The following is a 13,918-nucleotide window of genomic DNA, read 5'->3' as shown; positions in this document are numbered from 1 at the left end:
GGCCGTTCACCACTTGGAATGTGCCCCTTCAGGCGTGAAGTCTTACTGCAATATTTACATCCTCCCTGCCCCGAGCGGTAACTAAATTAAATATTACAGGGTTCAAGACAACAGCAGCACTGTGTGATACGCAGGACATATTTGAATCAGTCTAACATGGAATAGGCTGCCTGGAAACCGGACTCTCTTTCCCTCTACCCATCAACATGTTATATCTTCCCTGCCCAACTGCCCCATATTTGGCGGTATTTAAGCTGTTCTTTGCTGTCCTGTGGAGCACCAAATCCCAAGAGCATACAGTCAGCACTCCAAACAGTTTATCAACTATTTCAAGACATGCAGAGAAGTACGATGAGTGGAGTGACTCTATAACGCCAAGGATCGTTGAGAGAATGGGAGACGTGGGGACAGGTAGAGAAGCAGGAATTTACTAAGGATTTGAGAGGCCAGGGAGGCAGAACAGGGGCTCCGAAGCAAACCGAGGAGGACAGAGAAGAAAAAGAAGTCAACTACCGAGTAGTTGCATGGTCAGCTATATTTTTATCAGCCAGTTGTACTAAAAATAGTCCAAATAACCCTGAATAACATGCAAAGACTTCACTTTAAAGAAAGAACTTGAACAACTATTGAGGTTTTTCTTCACAGAAACATAAAAAATGCAATATAAGAAAAATAGAGTTGACATTCACCACTGACATGTTCAGCTGTTTTTTTGTTAATACTTTTTTGAAAAAGCATTATGCACATGACTGCACCTTTATATTGTTGATTAATGTTCCTTTTAAATAATTACCATCTGTTTGGTGAACTTTCCCACTCATCTCTTTTTTTTTTTTTTAATATAAAAGTAAGGTGTTTATAAATCAGGTGGGTTTTTAACCAAGTGCACCGCTCCCTGTCCATAAAGCAAGATGAGAGCTTGATGTTTATGTGGTTAAACACGATTTGCGCCTCCTGCCTTTGAGGTGCAGCCATAGATCACGCTGTGTTATTTATCTTGCTTACTCCAGCTTTTTGTGATGAATTATTAAAATACGCCTGGAAGCATGAAGCCGTTTGGAAGAAGGGTCTTGCTGGAGAGTAGAACAGATAAAAGCATGGAGATAAAACAAGCAACCCTGTCACCAGCAGACGCAAGCAGTACTGCAGAGAAGAAAAAGACCATTTTATCGGTCAAATTTTGCTTACAGTCACTCTAGTGAAACCTCACCGAGTACAGCAGGCGGCTTAAATTCATCAGCTGCTTCAAAACAGTCTAGTGACTATCCAACAGCAGAACTGCCACACAAAGCATGGAAATGTCATTTACATTGTTAGTATACCTGCAGCTAGATTGGAGGATGACTGAAACAAGAGATCAGTGCGGGGGAAAGGCAAAAAAAGAAAGAAAGAAAAAGAAAAAATAGGGAGAAAAAAAGACACTAGAGGTTGTTATACCAGCTGTGAAGCCTAGTTTCTTGTAAACGTGTAACTCCCAGCTAGATCCAGAGCTCCTTCTCTAATTGGAGTCTTCATGCATTTTCTTTTTCATCTCAAGAGAGGTGAACTACTACAGGAATTCTCTCAGGGGAAGCACCTGGATGGTCCTGTCATTGTGAGAGTATGCCAAGCTTTGAAAGAAAATGGGAAAGAATTTCTCTGCAAGTATTGCTACCTATAAGTTTACAATATTCTCTTTTTTTTTTTTTTCATTTAGCTACAACTGATTTTGGCAAAACTTAAACCAGTAACATCAATATTTTGCAAGCCATATGTCCCAGATTAAACTTGAAGGTCTGAGCTGTTCAAACAGAGACAATCTCCAGCTACAGCTGGTATCAGTGGGAGCTGATTCTTCTCCCTTTCCCTCTACCTCCCTGAGGTGAATCAGAGGACTTTAGCAATATAAATTTGTCAAATCTTGCTTTTGAAGCACTCGGGTTCTGTACTGCTGAGAGACCCAGAAAAGGTTATGAGGAAATTAATATTTTGTATTTGGAGCAAGATATAGATGATTTATAAGTCTAAACATCAGACCACACATTTCAAGATGAAACCAAACTAATAGAGTGACTGGCTTTCCTTTTTTTCATTTAGAAAATCCTGTTCAACTGATGTCCTGAATAAGAAAGCAAAGATTCTGGAAGAAAAAAAATAGCAATAATATAATTAACTATAAAATGTATATCGCACTTAACACAATGAAGCTGAAATAATTAAATGAGCTCATTTTGGGGCACCTTGCTTTGCTAATTTTTATTCTCCCCGCACGTGCTGAAGGGTTTTCAAAACTATAAAGTAACACTGAAGTAAAGTAGTAAACTAAACATAATAGGAAAGATTACAGTACAAAGCTGAAAACTGCAGCACTCTTGACATCATGCTGTTACTTCTCTTTCTTGCAATTAATAGGCACAACCATGAGGTGGGGGGAGGGGAGAAAGTAAAACACAACCAAAAATCACTTGGCAGTGAAACATGTAACCCTTTCCCAGAGATCACTAAAAAATAGTCAGACTGTCAGAGGATGTAAGTAGAAGAATCTGCTTTCTCTTGGCTGCATTTTGTAGCAGCCGAGTGTTGACTATCACTGCATCTTCCAGGGAACTCAGCTCTGCAATGGTCTGGGAAGTGCTCATCAACTTCAAAGAAAGCAAAGAAAATTTCTTTAATACCAGCTGGTCCTAAACATGAGCTGGACATGAAGACAGAAATCACTGTCAGGATGCAAGGAGCGTTCCCTTGAGGTTGAAATTGGGGTCTATTCACAGTTTAGACCCCTTTGGGATGACGCAATGGCTCAGCAGGGTTTTCAGGACCACAGTTTTGGATTTAACTGCTCAAGTGCGTTTCAAATGGCAATGTCACTATCTGCAATCTTTTCTGCAGTCCAGCCCAAGAAACATCTCTATTCAAATGCTCCATGGACCTGATAAAGGTCAAAAAGCCACTGACAAAAGCCACTGAATCCTGGGTGTGAGTCATAGTAAGGCATGTAGAAATGCAGAAAGAAGAACAGCAGGACAGAGTTCTCTTCAGAGAAAATTTTAGATACGTTGAGGCAGCTACATTAAAATATTTGATCACCTTATGAATTCATAAATGTTTCTTTAGTGTCTGTTTATATACCAGCTTACGAGGTGTGCAGCTGTAGCTTGTTTGCAATGCAAGAATAGGGAGAAAAGGAACAGGTAAATGAAATGAGTGCAGGTGTCCAAAAAAGAGACAGTAAAACATTGTGCCATTGTAACACAGAGCCTATACACAAACTCCAAGCTTTTGCTAAACACTCCTGCTAAATTAACATGCCACAAGTGAAATGCCTAATAAATCCATTGCAAATTTGCCACAAATTACAGGCCAGTCACTTCACGTAGACATTTAGTTTAATTCATTAGCTAAACTCTACAATTTGTAAATACAGACAAAAATTCTAGGCACAAATTTCCATGAGGTTCACTGCAAAAAATACTAATAATGGAAGCTAAACAATTAGTCTCCACATTTAATGTACTGTATGCAAGTCTTCAGGTACACAGAGATCCATCTTAACGCCGCTGCTATGCGGTAAGCTTCAACACTTAAATTCTGTTGGCTACCAATAAGATATTCAGCAAAAAAGTGTTCCGAATGTCATTCTAAAACCTATTAGCACTCTCCAGTGATTGACTGTAAAGAGATCACACCCAGAGCAAGCATTAATAGTGCCTAATACCCTTAATTCTCTGCTGTGTTTTTAGGAAGAGTACTTGTTAGTAAGCTCATGGAAGAAAACTGTGTGAATGGAGCACTTCATCGCTTTGATGATGGACATCCCTTTGCTAAACTGGGAAAGCATCAACAGCCCAAAGAGACCTACCTGCCAGCAACTTATTTACCTATTCAAAAAGGTGAATCCGTCCTTGATTTAGCTACTTTTGACACAGCTCTTTTGCCTGAATGAATTAGAGGCACAATAAATTGGAGGAAAAGAAAAGGAGCAGAAGAAAATGGGATCTGAGTGGATTGGACAGAAAATTTATCCTGGGTGCTGTCTCTGAGGAGAAGGACAACCCAAGATATGGGACGTGATGTGAGGAAGCAGCATCTCATAGGAAAATGAGGCCAGGATCCCCAACTGATGGGAGAGACCACTATCATTTCATCTCGATTAACTACTTGAAACTTGGTTTCTTTTCTATCCCTGGTGGTGCTTTTACAGACATTTGTAACTACGCTGTCTATACTGGTAAATGTAAAGGAACACTTTACCTTGCATCATTCCTTAGCTCAACCCCTACAGATAATTTCAAGATGATGATTTTCCTCATCTAAACACACTAAAAATAGCAGCCCTGGAGCCCAGTGCTACAGCTTTCTGACACAAAGGTCACAGTAAAGAACCAAAGAAGAATAAGATGTTTTTTCATAGAAAGGCTGGAGGATTATATCTGATATCAAAGGGAACGGGAAAGAAGAGGGGTCAGTCGCTGTCACACGGCTTCTCTGACGTGGGTAAATGCTTGAACCCTGAAGGCTCAAAGCAAGTTTTGTGGAGAAGGGATCAGCTTAAAACAAATCTGTTCTGAATGTTTTATGAAAGATAACCTGGAGCTCTTGCTTGGGTTTCTCAAGGTGAGAAGAGATTCCAACTTTTCAAGATTTTTTTTTTCCTACCCTGATTTGTGACAGGCAAAATGCATTCAAACACTCAACATGTACCTCAGTCACCTTCTGCAGATCAGTTTGATGATATTCACATGACTAAGTGAATAATGATTTGTTTTTATTCTCCTCTTGAACATTAGAGGACGTGAATAGAGCAAAGCTATTAAGTTAGTCTCTCTTGCCTGCCGTGACAACGTTTTTGTTTAAAAGACTAACAGTCATCTGATCACTCTCTGTATACTTCTAACACTTGGAACAGCTAAGTCTTTTTTTGAATTAATAAGTGTGCAATTGTATACATCATTTGTCGTACTTCTATGCTCCCTATTATTTGCATAAAAGATGCAACTGAAAGGGGTTTGGGATTTGGGGGGATTTTGTCTTCTGCATTGTTAAAGATAAAATTCAGATGGCGAATACTTTTCATCAGCCAATAACAAGATCTTGACCTTGCTGGAAGCAGAAATCTTTCTTCTGCAAATCCATAACCATTGTGTCAGTGCTATTCCCTCTGGATGTTGTTACCTCTCAGCGTACTTTATTGGTAAGCACTTGGACTTACAGAATAAGAAAAAGTCACTGGTAAATCCCACTGGGTTTTCTTGTTTTTTTCTTCTTTTCCTTTAAAGGACAGATTGCATCTAAGAAAATTTCTTTACATTTCTAAGTTACATGTCTGTATTTTCATTTTCTAATTTGAAAACAAATGACCATAACTCTTCTGACTGCAGAGAATATTCTGGGCAAATATTCCCAGACATAATGTGGCTGTATTTTTCATGCAAAGGCCATGGCCATTCCAAGAGGAAAAAAGTAATAAGGGGACTGAGCCAACCATTTTAATGAAAGAAGAACAGAGCTCAGTTGCTATACAAGTTGTGTGCAAACAAATTTCTTGCAGACAACTATAACAGATGAATAGGATTTCCTCTGCAAGCAATCAAACCAGGTGCTACAGAGGCACCTCAAAATGAGTTCACACAGATAATAAACTTACACAAACTTTCTTCGTAACTAAATCCAAAGAGCCAAAACCAAAAAGACAATGGGGGTAACCAAAATTACACTCTGATAACCTTTAACAAACTGTGGGTCCAATGTACCAGTGGAGAAGTTGCTGCTACCCAGCACCACATCAGAACAACACACAATATGAGGATTCTGCAGTGTGCACACACCCCCTCACCACGTCTGGCCCCTCACGCCAGGATGCCTAGAAGACACAATCACCCAAAGGGGTGAGTGCCAATTCAAGGATGTCCAGAAGCAGCATTCACTCACCACGCGGGATGGGACACCTGTGTCCCTGCTAGGTGCCGGTGAGAATTAACCCCATCCCTGCCAGACCCAGGACAACCAAAAAAAAACCCAAATCTACCAACAAAAAAACCTCCCAAAACCCACAAACCAAGAATACCCCAAACACAATCCCAAAGACTCAAAGCCCAGAGAGCAATCTCAAGAAGGACACAAGTGCTAGGGATTCCCAAGGCCACTTTTCATTCAGTTTCATGTTCAACTGGGAAACCACCAGCTTAAAGCTGGGTATCAAACACGAGCCTTTCAAAAGCAGCTGCCACATCAAATTCTCTTCGCTTTGGCTTTAGACCGGACAGCGCAGGGTACGTTATGCTTAGGCTTATATTGCAATCCAGCATCACTGGTCAAACTGCTGATTTTGATTGGTTAGGAATGGAAAAAAGTAACCTGACTTAGAGGGTTGAGAGCAAACCAGCTTGTACTTCTTGGAATGACAGGGCCAAATATCATACGGTATTTGAGTACTTGTTACCATGAGGGCTGAAATACAGGTATTGAGCTTTCTAAACTTCCCTACCTACAGATAGGCACTCAGTACTTTTTTTCTTCATGACCTCTCTCACCTGGTGAGTATTTCACCATTTTTACATCTATGAAATGTTTCATTCAACCTGAAAAAGCATCTAAAAAAATTGCTTTTGCCACAAAAATATGGAAAAACAGTTTTCTATGTGCACACATGTATATATTTGTAAGTTTCTTCAAATAAGTGCCAAAAAGCCGAGCCAAGCTTTACATAGTGGAAGTTAAAACCTTTTTGTGTGTCTTCTGGATGGCTGTGAATGGAGACGTGCCGGTGCTCCACCCTGTGCTGCGGGCACCACCGTCTGCCCCACTGATTTCCGTGGAGCATCCTCACCTCTCGCGGGAGCCCGTCCAACGTGGACACGCAGCGAGAGGCGCGTCACATCGTAATGCGCGGCTGAGCTGCCAATACGACACACGGGTTTGTATGCTGGGCCTGAATGTGAAACTCCTGCCTTGCTCAGCTTAAAAACAGACATCAGAGAGCTGCTGACATTGCACATTAAAGGGAAAAAAAGCATCATCTGTCACTACCAGAAAGGTCCTCATGCTATTCTGGGTACATTTACGAGGGTGATCCAATGCATAATCCACTCCGCAGAAAGAAAAGCAAGTTCAGCGAAAGCCAAAATCAATCATTTTAAAACATTTCCCTAAAGTTATAAATGAAATCTAGATCCCAAACAAGAATGGTGAGTGGTTCAGAATTCCATCTGTTGATGCTGTACATCCATCATAGCTTAAGAAATGGTTTCCCTGCTTGATCACAGTAGAAATTCTTTGCTGCTTTTTCATCACTGCTGACTTCTTTTCATCATTCCATTAAGAAAGCTTAATTCCAGCCTGGGTCATTTGATTTTTTTCTTAGTATCTTTAAACCTCAGTTGTAATTGAATCAAGAGAAGTATTATCTAATCATATTGTTCTGCTATTTATGAAGCTTTATAAATCTCTCTGCAAGTAAATTAGTGTCATATCAAACTGCTGAGCCTGAATTTTTCTGGCAGAGACAGACGTAGGGCACTTTCCTTTAGCACGGAACAGCAGATCCCGCTTTAAAAATAATTCCTTCCCCTCAAACTACATAATCAAGTGTATTCAGGAGGAGGACTCGTATGTGGGTAATCTACAACTAAGATGAAGCCATTGAAGCTGCAGCCTTCACAAAGTATATGTCACCTATCCATGCTAACATACTCATTACTGCTAATTAAAAACTATAGCATTTCAACTCCTACTAAAATTATATTAATCATAGAATCCCGGGTTGGAAGAGACCTCAAGGATCATCTGGTCCAACCTTTCTGGACTCGATGATCCCGAGGGTCTCTTCCAGCCTAGATAATTCTGTGATTCTAGGCAAAAGCATGGTCTAGACAAGATGGGCCCGCACCCTGTCCAGCCAAATCTTAAAAGTGCCCAATGTTAGGGAATCAAAGCACTGTATTTGATGGAGTGAGCTGAACAGATACAGAACTGTCTCCTGACAATTTCCTACCTTCAGAGTGTAAAGCACAGTTACAATCTGCTGCAGCCATGCTTGCAGAGCACTCTATTTTGGCTCAGATAATCTCTTATCTTAAAGCATTTCAAAGTTTAACAGACTAACAATAGTATATTGTGAGCATAAGGAAGTGAACACTCTCCTCACTTCATGCAATGTGGAAATGCCAAGCCAAGACCAACCACCAGTGCAACTCTGCTGACTCCCAGCCACATGTTTGAGACACCGAAACACCAGCAATCTTTACATTCTCTTCTGATTTTTAAAGGTTTAGGTGTTCATATACTTCCTAAAATTTTCTTACCTTTCTCCCCATTAGCCATATAATAAGCCAAGGATCTCAAAGCATGACTGCTTTATGGAAACCATAGTACAGGAAGTTAACATTACACCAACTTCTTAAAGCAGAAATTACCTTCAGGCCCAAGATCTCCGTTGCTGTGCTTCGAGGAAGAAGATGCTTCTAATTAACTTCTTTTCACTACCAGTAGGCACAGCATAAGTCAATACGGAGAAACTAGACTTCCCTTGCCAAGAAGATGGCCAGAAGCTGCCCCAGAGACGGGTTATTGCTGAGTGTTGTATCCACTCTAACCTGGCAGTCACACAAAAAAAAAACCAAAGTTTAATCACTCATATGGTCCCAATCACCGTGATCCTGCAGTCCACATGACTATTTACATAATTGCAAAGGTGGCACAAAGCAAAGGAAAAGTAGGTTATAAAATAAAACTGGCAGAGATTTTGCATGTACAGTTGTGACTGTAAGCATTTGTATACAGCGAAATCCTAGTTTTACTTCAGTCGGTTTATTAAGTGCTTCCAGAAGCAGATTCCTGAATGGGATGAGCTTCTAATACCCCTTGGCACTTTACGTTATTGCTATTTCATCTGAAATACCACACAACAGTACTTCATAGCACAGTTTTAGGCATTGCTTATAATGCTCCAATACATTCCTCAACAATGACTGCTGTCGTTCCTTTTGCGTAAGAAGCTGACATTTTATTTGTGTGCTCAATGTATATTTGCATTATTTAAATACAGAGCAGTAGTAAATAGCAGAAAGGTTAAGTTTAGTTTAGGTGTTAGGCAATCTTTGTAAAGAGAGGGGGAAAGCCTGAAACCCACTGGAACTTCCATTTCATTATAAATGCCAAAACCAGGTGGGATGCATCTGCAGAAGCCCAGCTCATCCTCCCTTGGGACAAGGAGATGGAGTGCATAACTCTTGGGACTCTACCCAAGATAACATTCCTGCCAGGAAAAAGGAATGCAACATTGTTAAACACTGTTTTGTGGATTACTGTGAGTTTTATAAACTGGGAAATGAGCATTCCTTACCTAGGGAAAAGAGATGGCACTGTTAAAAAAAATCCAAACCAAAGCAAATCTCCTACTTTCCCAAGGCTGTGAAAATTAAGCACTATCAAACCACCTCTTTTCTGTTTCTTCCACCTCACCTGTATTTTCTTAAGTTTACAAAGTTTAAGTTTACCTGTTTTCATCTCTCAGTGTGTCCCCCCTGGATCGTTTTGAGGAACTCTGTTTCACTAGAGAAACACAAGAACCCTCTTTGCTATCCCAAGATTAGTTCTTGTATCCAAGATTTCCACTCAGAGAGACTTTTGTTGTCTCCCTGTTTTCACCATGCTTATCCTTTCTTCTCACTGTTGCTGCGCATCAGGCAAACCTTTGAGAGCCTGCATTCTCATGTGGTGGTTGTGTTAGACGGGAAAAGTGAAGAAGAATCGTGCAATGAACAAAACCCCTCACTTCAAACCCTCCTAATGCCTGAAAGCTTCCTTTTATGTTCTTTTGTTCACTGCTGATATTTTCAGACTGGCAGTCTGGAGCAGGAGAATTGTCCTGCTCTGTGAGGATAGAACTTGGCTAGGGCAAGAGGAGCTTGTGACCTGAGCAGACACGCTTCATGTGTGCCAAGCATTACCTTGGGAGCTGTTCTGAAGAGGGGCTTAGATGTAGTGGAGTCAGCAATACTTGGTGTCCCATGAACAGTTGGTACAAGGTGTGATGCTTTGCGGGAGGTTCATGACTGCAAGGTGTCATGGCAGACAGCTAAAAATGAAGCATGCCTGATACTGGCATTGAAAAGGAATGCGCTGAGAAGCTGGGTTAATGTCTCACCTGATGGAGACAGGCTGAGTGCATTCTAAGGGGAGCGCTCACCTTGGATGAACTTCTGGTGCCCACAAAGCTAGATCTGACAGCAGCCAGGTGGGATAAAAAAAGTGGCTCGTGTGTGTCACGAGTGCAAAGCCAACATGGGCTTGTAGGGAAGCCTGGTGGTGCTGGTGGATCCCTTCCTGAGCTGCTTGCAGCTTGCACACCCTTGAGAAAGACAGTTGGTAAGCAGGTAGCGTAGAAACTGACATCTAGGTTTGTCTGATCTGGCACCTACCCATCTGGCTTCTTCAGCCTGAAGAAATTCAGGCATTTGGGCCAGTCAGCAGTGAATCGGGTGATTCCAAGTTCCCTTTTCACTCCTGCCAGCAGCTGGGATGATGCCAATGACTTGGGCCACGAGCCAGCTCACCTCTACAAGGCGTGCACTGAATCCACTGCTTGGCAGGGTCCCCACTTGCATCCTTCATTTGGCCTAGCCATGGGCAGTATTCCCAGGGCTACTTGGTATTTCTCCAAATGCCACGGGATGCAGAACTTCAGGTCACCTCTATGACAAGCTGTGAAAAAGAAGCCAGGTATCACCTTATGGAGACAGGGGCATTGCCATCCAACGTAGGGCAACTAAGATGCTTAAGGGATTGGAGCACCTCCGTTACGAGGAAAGGCTCAAGGAGCTGGGGCTCTGTAGCCTCGAGAAGAGAAGACTGAGGGGAGACCTCATCTATGTTTACAAGTACCTAAAGGGTGGGTTGGAGGATGACAGAGCCGGACTTTTTCAGTGGTTTCCAGTGACAGGACGAGGGGCAAAGGGCACAAGCTGGAACATGGGAAGTTCCACTCAAAAATGAGGAAGAACTTCTTTACGGTGAGGGTGACAGAGCACTGGAACAGGCTGCCCAGGGAGGGTGTGGAGTCCCCTTCTTTGGAGATCTTCAAGACCCGCCCAGATGCAGTCCTGAGTGATGTGCTCTGGGCAACCCTGGTTGGACTAGATGATCTCTAGAGGTCCCTTCCAACTCTGACAATTCCGTGAATCCATGAAAAACTAAAAGCCTCTATCTGAAGAACAAAATGCTGCAACTGATAAACTGGTAGTGTTAATTTTGTACTTTTTGAAGTTCAGTAGAAAACTAGACTTTTCAAATGTGAAGTCCCTCCTTTTCTTTCATGTTGGATGGAAGAAAAATGTATTCAAGACAGAAGAAGTATGAGTTGCCTACCCATCCATGGCAACAGCAGTGCATTACATTGATTTCGGTATTTGTCAAAAGAATGACATAAAGATGGCACCATTTTTCAAAGCTTATGGTCTGAAAACTACTACTGGATCTCCCTGACTGACCACCTGAGACACAAATACAATCTAAAAATACTTGATCAAATATAAGTGGACCTTACAGAAGAGACTGCCATGGTTTACACCATAGCATGTAAGAAGTCACACTCACGCTGCTGTGCCGATGCCTTACGGGAAGTACGGATGTACTACAGTGACGGACACAAAACCAAGCACATTGTAAGAAGAACAAAATATTGCAATAGAATATTCCACGCAGTTTTCTTTTCCAGGGAGTAATGTTTGGAGCAAACTGATCGTTTTGTACTGGTGACTGATCTCCATCAGCTATCTAACAGTTATATGCTGTTTTACGTATTTCTTAGGACTCATTTACAATTGCACAGAGAGTGATACCAGCTGGTACCTACAGATCTTTCTTCTAAGACTAGACTTACATTACAAAGGGTTTTGAAACCTCTTTTTGCCAACAGCATTTAATACTATGGCAAGAACAAGACCCAGAGACAGCCAGGCACACCACCCTATCTATAGGGTGCTACAACCGATACGCAACTGGAAGGAGTTCTTTGAAAAATCATGTTTCTATAGAAAGACCGCTGACAAACATAAGAACTTACAGCTGTTTAAGCCTTTTCCCACTGTAATTATCTCTAACAACGTACCACTTTCAGGAGGGCTGCTGAGAAAGGACAGAGGAGAGAGAGTCTAAACTTCTTCCCAGTCAGTACTGCCTGTAGGTTGAAATACACATTTTCCTGTTTCCATCGCTTAAAGTGATGTGCAGTGAAAATAAAGCAGACTTAGCATTGCTAAGATGCCATTCTGCAGTTGATCCTGTTCAGATAACGTATTCTGGAAAGAAAGACCAAGATTAGAGAGAGAGATTTATATTTCTCTCCCGAATGCCCCTCAGCAGTAGGCACAGTAGACAAAAAAATGATGAAATTCTATCAATTACAGAAAACTCCATGTGCCAACATTATTCATATAAAAAGGGTATTTTCAAGGAGTCATAACTTTGTTTTCTAACATATAAACTGAGATGAATAGGTAAAATAACACCCTGGACCTCGCTGAGATAGGTTGTCTAACTTCTCATTTGAATTTTATCTATCACATAAATATTGATCATTTTAATATGTGACTTGATTATAATGCTTCTTAATAATTGTATTTCTATATCATGGATTCTGCCGCATGAAGTCTTATCTGTTTGTGCGTAGTAATGAAATATTTCACAATCTATTCTCTAGAATACTTCAGGCTGGGCAGGCTTCTCAAAGCTTATCTCTGATATAAGGTTTGTCAAAGGGACTTGAGCTATTTTTTAGTAGATTTCAGAGAATTCCTTCCAAAATACTTTGTTTCCCACCACGTATTGGAGAAATTACTGACAGAAATGTCAGCTGAAATATGACAGCAGAGCTGAAATGTAAATTTGTTTCACTAAACTGCTTTCTAAAAGGCCACTCTGATGAGACATTAAACAAAATTTATGAAGCTTTTGTGAAAAAAAAAAAAAAAAGGGAACTAGCCATATTGATCAGCCGTGCTGATGTAGAGCTGTTTATTTAGGTTGATGTAGGTCATCTCACCCATATTCTCTTTTTTATGCTAAGTATTTTAATAAATGTTAGTAGAAACATATGAACAAGTTGCCCAGTAAACACAGCAGTGCCTTCGCACAACAGCCAATAAGCTTTTCAGTCCAAGTAGACTGAGCTAGCTGAGATAAAAGAATATAAAGAGTAAATAAAAAGGGTATAGTTCGGATTCTCGCTTCCATTAAAAGACTCCAGGAAACCGGTTCTCCCCAAACTAAAATGAGTTAGTTGATCTGCAGGCTAAGCTGCACCCTGAAGTTCACACGTCCTTATCTGAAGGGTCTGGCTCTCCGGCCAGCAGCCTGGTGCCCTACTTACCAAAACCGGGGCTTGCCTTAGATGTGAAAGACTGAGGTTTTGCTGGAAGTATCTGATGCTCATTTCAGCCTCAAACTGTCAGTAACAGATTGCCACCAGACAGTAAAAAGTTCACTATAAAGAATTATATGTCCTTTCTGTCCTTGGTCCCAGCTACTGTGTTATCTACAGCAGGCAATTTTCTCATATGTTCTTCAGAACGTCATTAAAAGCTCTTTTACTTGGCGAGATGACGGGGATATAAAAGCATTATGATCTCCAGGCATTTAGCTTTAGTTAAATTTCCCAGTGTTCAAAATAAGATGAAAGTCAACAAGAAAGGTTAAATTCAAACAATCCAGTGCTTAAAATTTACATCATATGAAACCAGAGGCCAATTTTGTAATTTCAAGAGTTTAAGCTGTCACATTTAATAGAAGTACCAAGAATACTCAATATGTACTAACCACCCCTAGAATACCCATGCCTTTTTTTATATACAATTCTGACTTAAATATATATATAAGTTTGAAGCTTCTAGTTTAATTTTTTGGTAACAGCATAAGGAAATATCCTGGGAAGTTGAATATTCAT

Source organism: Calidris pugnax, unplaced genomic scaffold (assembly GCF_001431845.1).
Source record: "Calidris pugnax isolate Ruff unplaced genomic scaffold, ASM143184v1 scaffold172, whole genome shotgun sequence".
Lineage (NCBI taxonomy): Eukaryota > Metazoa > Chordata > Aves > Charadriiformes > Scolopacidae > Calidris > Calidris pugnax.
Note: the sequence above shows the minus strand (reverse complement) of the source record.